The following is a 15,901-nucleotide window of genomic DNA, read 5'->3' as shown; positions in this document are numbered from 1 at the left end:
GTCATAAAAAAGGTCAGACGAAACGGAATGGAGTCGCCTGGTGTTTGCTGTAATGCCCCACCGCACTGAAAGATTCACCGTTTTCTTTTTGTGTTTGCCTACCTTATGTCTGCAAAGCATCTACAGAAAAGTTTAATGAACTCGATGTAATATGGACGCGTGGGCAACACAATCACACACACACACAGCTTGCCCGAGGAAAGCATTACATTCGCAACTAATATCCTTTGTGTTTCTTTGGGGAACTGTTTGGTGGTGATACTGTGTGGGTTTATTTTTGCACAAGTGTTATCTTTTTGTTCCTTTCGGCGACATAGTTGTAGTTGGAGAAGTGTGTTGTTTAAAAATAGAAAACCTCCGATCGATCGGAGAAGAGCTACACAATCCTTAGCGTTTGGGTGCTGTTGCTTGCTTTTACTTTGGCAATCATTTGTTTGACTGGATTTTTTTCGTCGTAAATATTGGGCTGTCATAACCGATAAAATACTTTTTTTCATTCTCATTTTTTTAATTCAAAAAGAAAATTATACTCATATTAGAAATGTTATTAATATGAGCAGGAATAAACTAAAAAAAATGCAAAATAATACTTTTAGGGTAAATGTACCAATGGTGGTGCAGTTTGTGGTGGTACAGATGTATTTTAATTGATTTAAAGTGTCAGGAAGGACAATTTCTGAATATTTTAACACATAACAGTTGGGATATGTTTCATCTTCGCAATCACAACCATTTTTGCCATGAAATACATTAAATTTACGAAAAAATACCTATCTTTGTGATTGCTTCGTTGTACCTATAATGGTGGTATGGTTCCTATAGTCGTCTTATTGTGTTCCTATAGTGGTGGTAAACAAAGATGCATCAAAAACGGTGTATAATATCAATATAACTTAGTTTTGAAGCTGTTTTCGTGTGAATAGCAAGGATTACTGCGATAATAATGATTTCTTTCGTAATTTGATCGTAAAAAATGTATTAATTTGGTTGATGAAAATATTGAATAACACCTGTCGTCAACCCATACCCAGAAGATTTAGCTTGATTTGAAGTCGATTTTTCACTCAGCCAAATAAGCGAATTTTGGCCTTTGTTTGGTAAATTACTTACAGAAAACTCATTTTTGTTGCTTATTACAATGAAAACAGTACGACATCTCAAAAATGTCGTGGAAACAAATCTAAAATTACCTATTTTTATTGACTTTAGATCTAGGACCACTATAGGAACATGCCTGTTTGGTGTACCTATAATGGCACTATCGTAAAAAAACACTGAAAAATACGTATATATGGTCAAAAGCCAATGAATTTGAATAACACAATATCATTTGATAACAATTATATTTAATGAAATGATGAAATGAAATGAAATGAATGAAATGATTAAATGATTTTCTGATTTCTTGTATATTATGATTTTCTGTACACGAAAAAAGTGTGTGTTACTCATTCGGATGGCAGTTTTGAGCATATGAAGGGTGTAATAATATTTTTATTATTGTTTTTTTTCTCTTCAATATTATTTATGATTTTTCGTTTGAGTTAATCACTTTACTGTATTCTTACAATTTATTGTTTTTATGTTTGATTTTTAGTATACATTACTGCACAAAAACATTTGACAAGTACAGTTTAAACTTTTTTAAAAATAACGACATTCAATACTAATCGTTTGTTACTGATTTTAGTATGCAGTTTGTGCATTTTAATTATTCTCTTTTGACACATTTTACTCCTTCTAAGGCAAAACGATAATTTGCTCCCCTTATGGAAAGGGAATCATCTTGCACTTATTGTTGCTGTCACAAGTGGAAGAAGCCCACTCAGCCAATGCTCTTGACCCAGATATGTGTCAGCTCTATTTTTCAAAACCTCAATTGCCTTCCTTTCGGGCAGCCGTTCGTCCATTTGGAATGCATGATGTATTCCCATCTACCCACTTCGCTGGCTAGAAATAATGCAAAAATTACACACATTTGTTTAAAAGAAAGGAAACCATCGGGGCTTTCTCCCCCCCCCCCAGATTTCCTAAAATCGACTCCACCCACAGGCTGCAATCGGTAAATACAAATAGTAGGTACAAGTGCATCATCCCGCGGCACACACCAGCAGTGGCCAGTATATATTGTCGTAGCGCGTTGCACGAGCACGGCTTCAACACTTGGCGCTCGATAAACAAACAACATCCGGTCGGGTCAACTGGCGGCCGCCAAAGGGAGAAGCGGCACACGCGGCTGGACAGCAGACCGGTAGGCTTGTTGTGGCGTTTGTGTAGAAAAGCAGAGAGAGAGAGAGAGTGAGAGCAAGCGAGTGAACTGAAATGATGATGCAAGTGCATCCTGCTGCAACGAGCACGAGCGCGCGCGAAAATGCACGCGACGCTCGTTTGTAAAATGCGGACTACGGAGAAGGAGGGGGGTGAAAAATAAACCCCCAACCTCTCCCACCACCAAAGCCTACAATCAAAACAAACAACATGCATCCTTCCGCCCGCTTCGTCTCGTGCCCTCTCTCTCTCTTTCTCTCTTCACACTTTGCCCATTTGATTACAATGACGCGCACAGAACTTGGTTACACATTTGAACGGTGCGTCATTCCAGGGCACACACACACACACAGACAACCACACATGTACGGTAAATGTGTAGCAATAATCATTGAGTTGTTGATGTTTCACGTTGCAAGGGTTTATAGGGTGGGACGACGGGAGGATGTACAGTCGCCCCCGAATGAAGCGCGTTTTGAGAGACCCATGCAGCAAGAGAGAGAGAGAGTTCATCTTCAGCGCAAGAGAAGGTTCGCTGTCTGTGGCCGTTCTCTCTTAGCTTCTCTCTCTCTCTTTCTCTACAACCCTCCGCAATGATCAATCCTCCATCTCAACCCCGATGATTGTTATGTCCACCCTTTAATGGCATGTAATGGCACGAACCCGTCAACTACGCCATCAAGCACTGGACGACGGCTCTGCAGATCAGTTTTTAGCTCAGTTTGGTAGGCTCAATATCTCTTATTTACACACGCTTGGCAAGGCTCTCACGATTCCCAACCCTTACATTGCCTACGTACACTTCTATCACTCTCTCTCTCTCTCTCTCTCACACACACTCGGTGGCAGCGAGAATCGATCGACAACTTCCGGCCGGGCACTACTGGGGGGGCTGGGTGGTGGACGCCGCGGCCTCGGTTTCGAAACCCGCCCAAGTTATGAATGAAATCTCTCGCCCTCCCGCGTGCGTTGCGTAATGTTGTGCGAGCGTTTTTGGTAGGTGTCTGTTTGCGTCCCAAGCATACCGGTGTGTGTGTGTGTGTGGCTATTGATGTCCGTGGAATCACCGAAAGTTCGAGCTTCGGGCAGCTCGTTTTACACCGCCCGTTTGTTTTATTTGAAATTCAAAATCGCAAAAACAACAATGCCCCAAACTCGCCGCCCTTTTGCTTACACACTCCACCACCCTCTGCAATCGTTGGGTGGCTCAATTTGATGTGTTTTTGTTTATCATGTTTGCTCAACAGCAGAAATCATAATCCGCTCGACGCGCGGGCCGCACTTCGCTTTGCGTCAACCTTTCCACATTGACGTGTGTGCGTTTTGGTTGGAATACCATTTTTATGTTTTACTCGTTCGATCGCAATGTTTAAACTGTACTGCTTTTGAAGCGCGCCGCAGAACCAGCCAGCAACCTTCTCGCGTTGCGTTCTTGTCGCGATCTGTTCGGGAGATTCGACTTTGACCGGGTGCGCTCGCGCTCGTTCACGTGGCCGGTTCGCGCGGATCGTGCGGTGAGGGGTGGGGTTCAACAAATTGCGCATTAGAAACATTGGTAACCCTCCTCCCCCTTCCCATCTCTCCCTATTCATCGTTCACTCCACTTGTTGGTGTATCCGCATGGCTGGAAAGCATTCGTTTTGGCGGATTCGTATTTCGGTCGGTGGATTTGGTCGTCGTCGTCCCCACGCTTGCTTACACTCTTTTCTCAACTCAATTCTCCTTAACCTTGTTCCGTTTTTTCCCTTGTTTTATATCGTTTTTTTCTGTTTTGCCGTTTTCTACTTTCCTAACCTTGTGCTCTTCTGTGACTGTGTTGTGTTCCGCTTCTCTTTGCGTTTGTGGTTTTGTTTTGGGATTGCTCCAGGCTCCAGCACACAAAAACACCAAAGTTTGTTTATTTTCAGACGAAGCGCGCGAGGGGAATTAGATTCGATCCTGTGTGGTTTTAAAAATGGTCGATTAAATATTTCATTTCGAAAGGTCAGTACACAGGTGTGCGCACAAGAGTAGCTTTCCGCAGCATGGGGAGTAGTGTATACAGCTGTGGGAATAAATTTAGGGCATAGGAGGGTGGCATAGTTGGAAAACTGTACTGAGCGGTGGTGTTCTATCTTTTGGGGGGAGGAATGTAGGGTAAGCATACGGTATAGATAGGTTGGGTAGAGAAAACAGTGACAAAACCAGCAGCAGGAGCAGTACCAAGCTGTGACGAAAGCTCCCTTACTTATCTAGCAAGATTAATGATTTCCGTTGTTGAAGAATGGCGTTCTTGTTATTGATTTATCAAGAACGGTCAGGTGGTACTGCTGGTTGAGTTCAAGTGTTTGTAGGTAAATAGGTAAAAGTATGCTTAATAATTTTTCTTTTCGCCCTACGGCGTTTTTGATGGAAAGGAAAAAGGAAACGGAAAATTCGAGCACCTGCTCGAAATTTTGTTCTGTAAGTCAGGCCTAAAATTTTATGAAAGATGGTTATGAATCGGTTTAAATAATGTTTGGAAAAAATGTTAAAAGTTACATAAGCTACTTCAACACATAAAACTATGAACCTAAGTCTTATCAAATTCATAATCAATTTAATTCGCTTTGGTATGTTTTTTAAACATAATTGCTAAAGCAGTTTGACAATTGACGTCGTTCTTTTATTTGAAGACATTAGCTCACAAGGTTAAGTAAATAAACAGAAATGACATTTTTAAACATTGGGGAATTTTGGGTTTCGAACTAATTTTTTAAAGGAGTTTGACATTTGGTGGTTGAAGTTATATCAGCAAGCCATAAAAAAACCTGAACCTGAACTTTTTAGCCAAATTTTATTTTCAACATTTTTCCACTGGCATAAACTAAACGTAGAACTATCATACTTTAACCAGCTTCCTATCTTAAAGATGCCATAATAAAATTATTCTATGATTAGTAAAAAAAGTAATAATAATGTTAAGCGAAATAAAGTATCAAAATGAGAACAAAACATTTTGGACAGATAAGTAGATGTTAAAGGCGTCATTATTAAACTATTATATAAATATGAAAATTCATAATGAAAGCCTACCAAAGGAAAGAAATACGAACAAATCAATTATGGCATGTATGAAAGTTTATAATCAATCTGTCAAAATAAACAACCCAGCCAGGCAGCCTTCTGTTAATTTAACCCATTCGAGCAGTTTTTTGTCTGTCACAACAGTAATTTAAGAACAATTTAACGGAACAAAGTGTTGTCGTTTGTTGTCGGTTAAAAGGTGTAAATAAGAATGAAAAGAGTATTGTTTTCTTGATCTTTTAGTGGAAGATGACGTCGGTGAGATGTTCAAAACCGGCAAATGTAAAAATCAACCGAGAAATTGCCTTTATTAATGTCCATTGTACAACACCTTCTGCGGGTGAAGCGGCTGTTTCAGACGAGTTTGCTGAAAAAAAAATTATAATCGTTTGTATTACTTAATGAAAATGATAAAATATAATCATTTAACTATAATTTAATGCATTTAGTTTTATTTATTAACAATTTGGTAGAAAAATCGAAATAAAATAGAGGAAGGAATACAATCTATCAAAACTGCTCGAATGGATAAATGAACGACTGCTAATTTGTCATTACTCTTAGATTACCGGTAATTTAGCGGTAAGATAGAGGTAATTTCTGGCTGGGAATAGTCAAAAAAATCTGTCAGAATGGACTACGTTGAAACACTTCTGTCAATCGAAGACTCATGATACAACCCTGATTGAAATATTTTGATAGAAGATGTCTGAAAATTTATGTTTTTCAGCTTCAAAACATGGAAGTACTCAATGTTATAGAACGTAGGAAAAAAACATTTCGAGCAGTTGTTGTTGTTGTTGTTGTTGTTGTTACTATAACATGTCATAACAATCAAACATGATATTAAGACATTTTTGAGTTTATCAAAGTTTAACGGAAAGCTCACAGTACCTTACAAAAGCGATTATAGTATCGATATTTTCAACACTGCTCTAAGTAGCACATATTTACCAAACCATTGCCTTATCGGCTGCCTTATTGCATAATAGGCTTAATAGACCCGTACTACCACCATACTCCAAATCTTCGAAACCCGAACTGCAGCATAGTTCCCTGGAATTCCAAATTGAAATCGACAGCGGTATGTGCTGTTGGTGGCAAAACACTAAAACGTTATCTCACACTCCTTGGAGCTAAAAATAGAACCGAATACCGATTGTGTGTGTGTGTGTGTCCTCCACACAAAACCATCTCACCTCGGTCCATGTTTCATTCATCAAGCCGTGTAGAGCGAGATCTCCACCGCGCCTCGCTTCACCCAAAACCGATAAATATCGATTCGACCCAAATTATGTCACCGTACTCGCTCGCATAGGGGGGAGGGTGGCCGACTTGAGCAAACGACAACGTCGTGTGTGCGTGTGTGATTGTCGCTCAACCTGCCTCCCTCTCCCTTTTTTTTTTGGGTAAATAGCAGCAGGAGGGGTTTTCCCAGGTTTTTTTTAATGCTTCCTCCTCTCCCTGTCCGCGCATAACACCAAGCAGAATGGCTGTGTTGTGTAGTACGCGCCGGACCGATGCCGGTATGGTATGGTCAGTTATTAAGCCATTGAGCCATTGGCGTTGTTTGCTCTTCTCAGAGGATGTTTGAGCGCCAACTGCAAGAGGAGTGTTGGGAAAGAGATTGATCGTACCGAATACATTAGTGGTGACAGGTGTGTGACAGTGAGACACCAGGCAGTGTGTGTACGCTTATGTGTTGTACCGTATGGAGTCACCGTAGAGGCAGTTTTCCCTAAACCTTCTATTTGTAGCAAGAAGGATGTGCAGCAGGTTTTGATGATTGCGTTTTAAAATCCAGGTCATAAGAGAGCTTCCCAAATGCTTCGATTGGAGGGGCGTTGAGAGGGCCCCATCCCTCGAATGTGCTGCGTCCGGTTTCGAGTGCGTCCGTGGGGAGGGGTAGGTGGTGGTGCTATTAGTGTGATATCGTTATGTATGCCATCCCCTATCACGCGGGAGGAGTTGTGTGTGACGCGTCGGTGCGGTCGGGTGCGATGCGTACGTCATATGCGCAAAAACTACTGGGAACCGAGGGGTAGTTTTGCCATTCAAAAGGGACGTCACAGCTTCCACAACGCCGCCACCACCAATGCGCTTCCGGGAGGGTTTTTTGCGTTCGTGGAAGTGGTAATATGGTCGTCAGTTGTTTTTCAACTCATTTCTGCGAATCTGCACTGTTGTTTGTCGCACTATTAATTACGTAGTGCAAACAGCGCCCAAGTACGTCCGCTTGGCGAGCGATAGTGTCGTTCCCGGGAAAGATCCCTAACGGTCGATAACGGGCGCGCGGATTCGATTGGGCATTTGTTTTGCAGCGGGACTTTTCTGCGAATGTGATTGCGGGCCTCTATTTGCCGACTAATTAAGAGTGTTGTGACAAATGGTTTATATTTTTTTATGGCAACATATTGAGCGTGAAAAGCACACCTCCTGAGTGTGTTGCTGTAAACCCCGGTCAGGTGTATTAAACTTTTTGTACGTTAGCGTAACCGAAAGGCCACTCAATGGTGCATCGAAATCGAAAAGAATTCCAAACAATACGCAGTGCAATTTTAAAGGGATATTTTATCACACACACTCTCTCTTCCACTCTCTCTCTCTCTCTGATAAGCAAAAGCAAAAACGCATACAACCTACCAACCTAGCCCAGCATCACCGCCGTACGCGTTGAAATGTGACGCATGCGCTCGTTCATTTTCCGCCCATAATTCGTGGGCCCCCCCACGGAGCAGCAGGAGAAGAAGGACGCAGGACACGAATCTGACGGTGCCACCGGTGGTGAGCAGAAGCTCAGATCATTTCGGGTGGGGCCTCTGTGTACCATTTTATGCTACAGCGCATTGTGTGCGCTATGCATACATTTGGGAGGACACTTATGCTTTGTGCGTGTGTGTGTGTAAGTGAGTGTGGCGTCTCCATCATCATCATTCACCTGCGCGACGCGCCGGGAGTGGAAATAAATTGTTTGAAATTAATGAAGTTTTGCTACCCAGTTGGGCAGACAGAATGAAGTATAGTTTTGTGTTTGATTTGGAATAGTTTTTTGTTGTTCTTTTTAATGCTGCTTGTTGATAGATTGTTAGTTTTTTTTGAATTTTGCATATTTATGGCATATTGTGAAAATTTATGAGTTACATTTTGGAATCGAATTCAAACTAATCTTTGCTTGCAGATTTTTTACAGAAATAATTATTTATGGAGTAATTTTCGAGCGAAATTCGAGTTCTTTTCTAGCAATGCACGATTCTAGTCTGCTTTTTGTATGGAGTTTGACAGTTGGAGGCTGAACTCATGTAAACACTCCCTACAAAATCACACATAAAACTAGCCTGAAATTTTCAGTCTAGATTATTCTAGCCTCAAAGCTAGAATGAGATTCGAGTACCTGCTCGAAAACACGGTGTTGTTTACATTTACCCCAAGGTGCATTAAAGAGATCTGGTGATGGAATACAGAATTCAGTGTTTATGTAGTCCAGGTGGTCTCATAGCATGTTTTTTATAACCAAATTTGAATATCACTTTTTTGGACAGGATGGGTGAAAACTTTCGTTCAAACAAGCTTTCTTGAGGCTTGACGAATATTTAAAACACTCTTAAAATCTTCATTCAGAAGCAGAAGCGATAAAAATCAGCCTTCCAAATTCATACACCTTGGAATAAGCCCATCTGTATATTATACTCACTTAGATAGCTGCTCGAAAACTGCTATACAATGAAAAAAGCTGACAGGCTGAAATTTCAGCCTACGAACTTACAACGGAAAGGGTCCCAATAGACAACTATACCCAAGTGACATTTGCTCGAAATTGTTTTCCCATATCTGCTCGATTAGTACTCGATACGACTGAAATTGTGGATTTGTGTGTGATCAAGTGTGTTGAAAGCGCTTAAATTTGGTGAGTTCGAAAATTAGACTTGCTTCTATCGATTGACGATGCCGTCGAGCTCATTTTACACACATAGCTTAGATTTTTGATGAAAAACAAAAGCTAATTTTGCGTGACGTTATTTTATAAAAAATCAATATTATATAAGTATAAAATGGCTACCTGACCTATTACAACGATAGGAAACATCATTTTCGAGCGAATCTAGAAGAAAACAACGAAAAAGCCGCATCACAGTGGATTTTAAAGGCCTTTTTCTAAATTCCCTTAAACTGGTGCAGTTTAAGGGAAGTTTAAGGCTCCAGTTTAAGGGAATTTGCTCGAATTCCCGATTATTCGTGCTCGAAAATGTCAATTGGGTATTCTTAAGTAAAATTCGAGCAGTTTTATAGCAAGTTCCAATATTGTTATCACAACCCAACTGACATTTTATAGCACGAATAATCGGGAACTCGAGCAAATTCCCTTAAACTGGAGCCTTAAACTTCCCTTAAACTGCACCAGTTTAAGGGAATTTAGAAAAAGTTCTTTAAAATCAAATGTGATGCGGCTTTTTCGTTACTTTCTTCTAGAGTCGCTCGGAAACTATGTTCGTTATAGTTGGTCATGTACCCATTTTATACTTAAATAATACCCATTTTTATAGAATAACGTCACATAAAATTAGCTTTTGTTTTTCATCAAAAAACCATAGAATAAAAAACGAGCTCGACGGCATCGTCCATCGATAGGGGAACGTCTAATTTATGATCACACCAAATCTTGGCGCTTTCATCACACTTGATCACACACAAATCCACAATTTCAGGCGTATCGAGTATTCATTCTACAAAAAAGGAGTATTTTTGTGCCGCGTTATTTACTGAAACTTTAAGGTTTTTTTCAGTGTAATAATGACTAGGCGATCAATTGAAAGAATCAGTAACGTTTTTTTCCTGGCAGAACAAGTAGAAAGCAACAAAAAAGCCAAATCAGAGTTTGTTTTAAATGCCTTGTGCTAAAAAGTCTATCACCTGCTGCAGTTTAAGGCTCCACTTTAAGGGAAATAGCTCGAAAGCTCGATTTTCGAGCTTGAAAATGGCAATTGAATTGTTAGAGCTCTTGCTAAAGTTCGAGCAGCATGCTGTGTACTATCATTGTACTATAATATTATTATAATGTTTTCAGGTAATATTTCAAATCAAAAAAGTATTTACAATACATGTGCAAAACTGACGCAACATAATGTTGAGTACATAACGCACAGTACGTAAGCTTAGTATACGAGTAGTTTTAATTCGCATGCATTGCGTACGCGTAAAATTATGAAAACTGGCACAACCTCTCCTGTGGCTGCCGCTTCCATTCTCCCACTCTTTTCACGGAAAGGCTGCAGAATGCTGCATCAAACTCCACTTGGGAGAAGAAGCACCATTTTATGTGCAGTTTCATTTGGCTTCTTTTTCCTTTGTGATGCACACCCACAACATAGAAAAAAAAGAAAGCATAAAAACATACCAAAACGCAAGGTAAGCACATAAGCTGACTTATGTGCGTCCGCTACTGCCAAGCGGTTGTAGCGTTGATTCACGAAAATCTTCCATCGCGAACGTAGCATCAACCGAGGACGACCGCACACATAAGCCAAGTTGTAGTTTCGTAGTGGGCGAGCGGAAAGCTGCTTTTCCTCCGTGCTCAACCTCCCCATAAACTCGAACGGATTCGCTCCAGCATCCAGCCAAGCGATGGATGGGTTTTGCAATGCAAGTGGGGCTAGAGGAATTTAAAAGGAAAATGCATCGCGCGTATATACATACACAAATACAGCGAAACGCAAATCATTTGTGGAATCTGACCAGCCCCGACCAGCCTCAATGTTGTCGTAGCCATTTTTCACGCCCAGCAGCAGCAGCAGGATGGTGGCAACGAAGCAGGTGGGTTTCGTTGCAGTTGCACACACAACGATGCAGCACGGTTGCATCAAAACGGCTTATGTACGGAGACGGTTTCCATTCGCTTGCGCTTGTATTGGTGAGTTAATATAGAGGGGCAAGAGGACACTAGAGTGAGTAGTAGCGGAAGGAAGGAGTCGTCTGTTGCGATTGCTCCAGGCACACTTGCAGGCAGGACCATCGAAGCGAATCCTCTGCTGTGTTTGTGTACATCGAGACGGAACGCTGCAGCGTTTAAATGTGCAATCCAGTACGTCCCATAATTGCGTCTCCCTTACTCATACCGACACACACACACACACACACTGGAGAAAACTAGGCCATAGTAGACAGAGAGCTATCGTACGCGACAGACAGACAAAAGAAAAACGAACTCAAGTAGTGGAAGGATCGTGTGGCGGTTTTGTTGTTTTTTTTTTTTTGAGCTGCAGAAGTAGCAGGCAGAACGAGACAGCACAGGAGCACCTGGAAAGGAATAGAGCGGTCAGCGGGGGCAGTAGGAGAGCGGGAAAAGCGAGAGTAGTAGTAGACAGATGAGTAAAAACACACACACTCACACGGCACATACACACTTAAGTGCGCTCGTACGGAATCACAACATGCAGCCCCCCGAACACAGCTGCAGGAGCCAAACGCGGTCAGGACGCGCGCTCTCCCGAGCAATAATGCTGAGCCAGCAGCAGCATCCAGTCGAGCTGTTTAGTGTGTGCGGGGTTTTGATCAACTGCTGAACGGTGTGGAAAGTGTGTTCGATACTATTGTGAGCAAAATTAGTATAAAACAAAGTGGTGTTAGAAATTGCAGTGCGTTTTAGAGACTTTGTGCATTTTTTTTTTCTCTAAATAAACCTTTGTGAAGGTGAGCTTGCTATAATTCGAGCAGATGGTTCGGTGTCGAGCAGTATAAGAAAAGCACTGTAAAAAAGGTGGAAATAGTAATATATTTTATTTTAGTTTTGTTCCCGTTACAAACAACAAAGCAAAAGTGCAATTTACATCCACATTAATGCAAAATTTATGCAAAATAGAGCCTTTTCTACTACCTTCCATAACTGCCATAATTTGTATCCTTGTTTCCCGGGACATTTTGTTCATCGCCCCTTTCGGACCGTCTCCAGCTTTGTTCATTCAAAATGGTGCAGGAAAATTCTACGCCACAAAAACAGGGAAGGCGGGAAGTGCAGTCACATACACTCGCGCGCCAAACAACGAGGCAAGGATCGCGTACGCACAATTTACGCAATATTCCCTTCAGCCCGCCATTTGTGTGGGAATTCTTTCCTCCCCCCCCCCCCCTCCGGGTTGAAAAAAGGAGACGACGCTTGCTGCTGCGGCAGCTTGGGGTTTGGTAGTAAAAGCAAGAGCGTGTTCGAATTTACGGCGCAATATCGCCATCTTCTTATCCTGCCCGGTCCTTCCAAGCATCTTCCTGCCCGACTCTTCTTCCTGCGCTGTGTTGTGACGGGCAGTTCTGGAAGGATCGTGTATCCTTTCCCCACGTCCTACCCTAGGTGTCGCGTCGTCCCCCGCTTGCCGTATGTACAATGAAGAGAGCGAGAGAGAGCGAGAGCGTGATTCCTTCTTTCACAGGGAGTCACGCGCTGTACATAAGGACATGTACATCGCAGCCTCTGGCAGAATTGTAGGCGACGCGTTGATGAAGGTATCTGTGTGAGTGTGAGAGAGGGAGAAAGAGAGAGAGCCTTTGGGTAGTGTTTGAAGCCTAGCAGAATGTCTGAAACAGGAAGAGGACCTTAGCAATAAGACGGGAGAGGCGCGCAAATTCGACTGTGTGCTCGCCGTGGGGCTGCTGGCTGGGAACGCTTTGGGACGCCTGTGGGAGACCGTGGTTATGGTTCGAATTTCGTCACTGACCTTGAGACGTTTGGGTGTGAGCATTAGGGCATTTCCGTCTCTCTCGCTTGTGTTTGTTTGCTTTTTTTTGCCCTCCCATATCCTTATTGGAGGTATATAAACAAGAGGTTTTTTTTTGTGAAGGAGCGAAAATGAGATTGTCCCAGTTTGTATGGATTAATTATCCCAGCGCTAGAATGTAAGTTATCAGTCGTTATATGATGTTCCAAAAGTTGTATTTCGTGTGTCAAAGATATTCCAGGAATGAGTCTGGAAACTATATTTCTTTGAACAAATAGTTGAAATACTACCTCCAGGTATTAGAATCTTCCTGAAATTACGTTTAATGTACAAAGTTTTGTTGCTGGACATTGGAAAAGGACTTCAGAGATTCTTGTGAAGTCCTTCTTACAGCCAAAGACAAAGTTTGAGTGCAGGAAATTGGTGTGGTTTTAGGTTGTGTGTTACTCTGCTCTTACCCAAAAAACGGATCTCGTAAAGAAGCTCCCTTCAACGGTCCGCCCCTTGTGTTGTATTCTGGTCTCGTTCAATCCCTGGAACAATGAGAAGGGGGAATAAACCTCCCGGGGAGGTCCAGAGAGTGTGTGTGTGTATGTATGTGTGTGTGTTGGAGAGGAAAACAGGATTCTTTCTTCTGCGCATACCCTTTGCCGCGGACGGATGGAGAGGCGAAATATATATCTTTTCCAGCCAGGCCAGACCAGACAGACAGACGGGATAAATGTGTTGTTTGGGTTCCCGGGGTTGTTCCCTCCGCATCCAAATGGGGGTTTGTTAGCTGCGCCGCTAGGGAGGGATTGGCAACGAAACACGGGAGGGCTTTGCGCGCTTTATTAATGTCCTTTGTTGTCGCAGTTTCTCCTTCCGCATCCTGTTGCGGCGCGAGACCCGACCCGTGTGTGTGTGTCGATTAACCTTCTTCGACGCTGCTCCGGCTACCCGCTCCATCTCCCTTTTCGCTCCCAAATGACCCCTCGGGCGAAACCACTTGAGGCAAAGTTTAATTCCTTTTTAATCATTTTAGCGTGAAGGCAATATGGTTTATTTTCCGGTTTCTCCCGGGCGTTTTTTTTTTTTTTTGTGTGCGCAGAGTTTTTCTTGCAGACACAGACAGGTTTGGCGAAATGCTCCCGTCGTCTGCGTTCCGCTGGGGAATTTTTCTTCCGGGTTTTTCTTTGGCGATGGCAAAAATGGTACCATCATCTTTTTCTTCCTGGAAGGGTGTTTGGTTCGGAAGAATTGTTCGTCCCCACAATTGGATGACAATGGGGATATACAACCGGTAGGGCATTGTTTTGTGTACATGTGCGGCTGTGTTGCTTTATGGCTGGCCAAATTCAGCAAAACGGGAAAGAGCAACAGTTTTGTGTAACAGTCGCGCAATCCTGCCGGCCAGGGTTCTGTTGTTTTTGTGGGAAAAAGAAAGGGGTGTGTTTGTGTATGTCTGTTTTCTTGCTTTGTACTTTTTCTCTCTATTATCTGGCCATTGTTACTTCCGGCCGATAACCTTGAAGAATTTGAGGGCAATTGTGTAATTTGCCTCAAGTGTTTATATGAGATCGTGTTTTTGCGCAGTATTTGCATCATTTTAAATTACGCATTGAAAAGCGGAAGAAAGAGGTGGTAAACATTTGGATATCATTCAATTTTTTTTTTTTATGTGTAAAATTATTTGCTTGTTTTAGGTTAGATTTTTAAAATTCGTTTTTTATTTAAGCGATCATCCACTAATATGATCTATCCTAAATCCAAACATGAAACACTCTTTTCAACTTCAAAGAAGTTTTTTTTTTTCAAATATTGTATTGGCCTGTTTAGCTATTTTCAATTTACAGAATATTCCTCATGCTATCCTCTTACTTCGACAAGCTTGGTGAAAAAATATAGTTTCATCAATTTTGACCTTAAAGATACTCTAAAATGATGATCTCAGCTCATAGGAGGTTTTTGGATACATATAAGAGAAGGATGAATATTGTTCTTTTCCTCATTGGACAAACTAATTATCATAAACATTTAAAAAATACAAAAAAAAAAACATGTGAAAAATAATAACAATATTTCCAACGAGATTTGTTAGACATACGCACTCGGCTGCTCTTCTTTCCCGCGGGATGCACATTTTCGCCCGCCCGGCACTCACGCCGTTGTGTGGTTTCGCCTGTTTTGGGGCGAAAACACAGGGCCCCCGTCACTCAGAGCACAATGCGCACCCGGCGGGGCACGCTCACCCAACAAACAGTACCGAGAGAGCGTGAGTGACTCCGAACGCCGAGCGAAAGCGAGACAGCGCACGCAAATACCTGCAAACGCTATAAACCGCTCTCTTTCCCGCTCTCGGGAGATGCTCTCTCACTCTCTCTCTTTCGTCCCAACTTCGTGCAATCGAGTGCAAGCCGAACGATCTCCGTTCTGGCGCGCGCTGGCCGCTTCGACGGGCCGGCAGCCGGAAAGTGATGGTTAAAAAAATTACAACGTTCAACCAGGACGGGTGTGTGTCTGTCCGCGTAGCGCGCGTGTTCGAGTTTTAAGGTGGTACAGCACCTCGCTGCCCTTCGAACTGTACGGAACGGCGTGTGTTGAAAGCGTTTACTCTCGGTGCGATTTACGCGATCGTTTTGTGTAGTGAGTCACAGTTTTGAAAAAAATCTAAAAATCTAATCAAATACTCACTGAAAGTTAATTGGCGAAGAGCTGCTTTTGTGAAGTGCACCCTCGAGTTTTGTGTGGTAAGAAAGCAACGAATCGAAGAAATTGTAGCAGAATCGAAAAATTTGCTTCTGAAAGGGAAGAAAGTAAAACCAAAACCACAAGTCAATGAATGAACGGCATTTCACTGTGCTCTGTTGATGTTTGTTGTGCCAAAATGACCCAAAGTGCAAACATCG

The 15,901-nt window shown here is 42.2% G+C and overlaps 1 protein-coding gene across 7 annotated transcripts in view; it reads left to right on the top strand.

The window, feature by feature from the left end:
• The window catches only part of LOC120904109 (pneumococcal serine-rich repeat protein), a 219,734-nt gene that overhangs the window by 14,566 nt on the left and 189,267 nt on the right, over positions 1 to 15,901 (top strand). For 2 of the 7 annotated variants that reach the window (XM_040313877.1, XM_040313875.1), the window contains exon 1: positions 15,495 to 15,742. The exons of the other annotated variants lie outside the window; for them this stretch is intronic. The gene's annotated coding sequence lies outside the window, so the exon portion shown is untranslated. Of the gene's footprint in view, positions 1 to 15,494; positions 15,743 to 15,901 lie in introns of those variants that run through there. 7 annotated transcript variants of the gene reach the window in all.

The sequence above is a fragment of the Anopheles arabiensis genome, chromosome 3 (genome assembly GCF_016920715.1).
Source record: "Anopheles arabiensis isolate DONGOLA chromosome 3, AaraD3, whole genome shotgun sequence".
NCBI lineage: Eukaryota > Metazoa > Arthropoda > Insecta > Diptera > Culicidae > Anopheles > Anopheles arabiensis.
The sequence above is the reverse complement of the archived record's forward strand: the minus strand, read 5'-3'. Positions and strand labels throughout refer to the sequence as shown.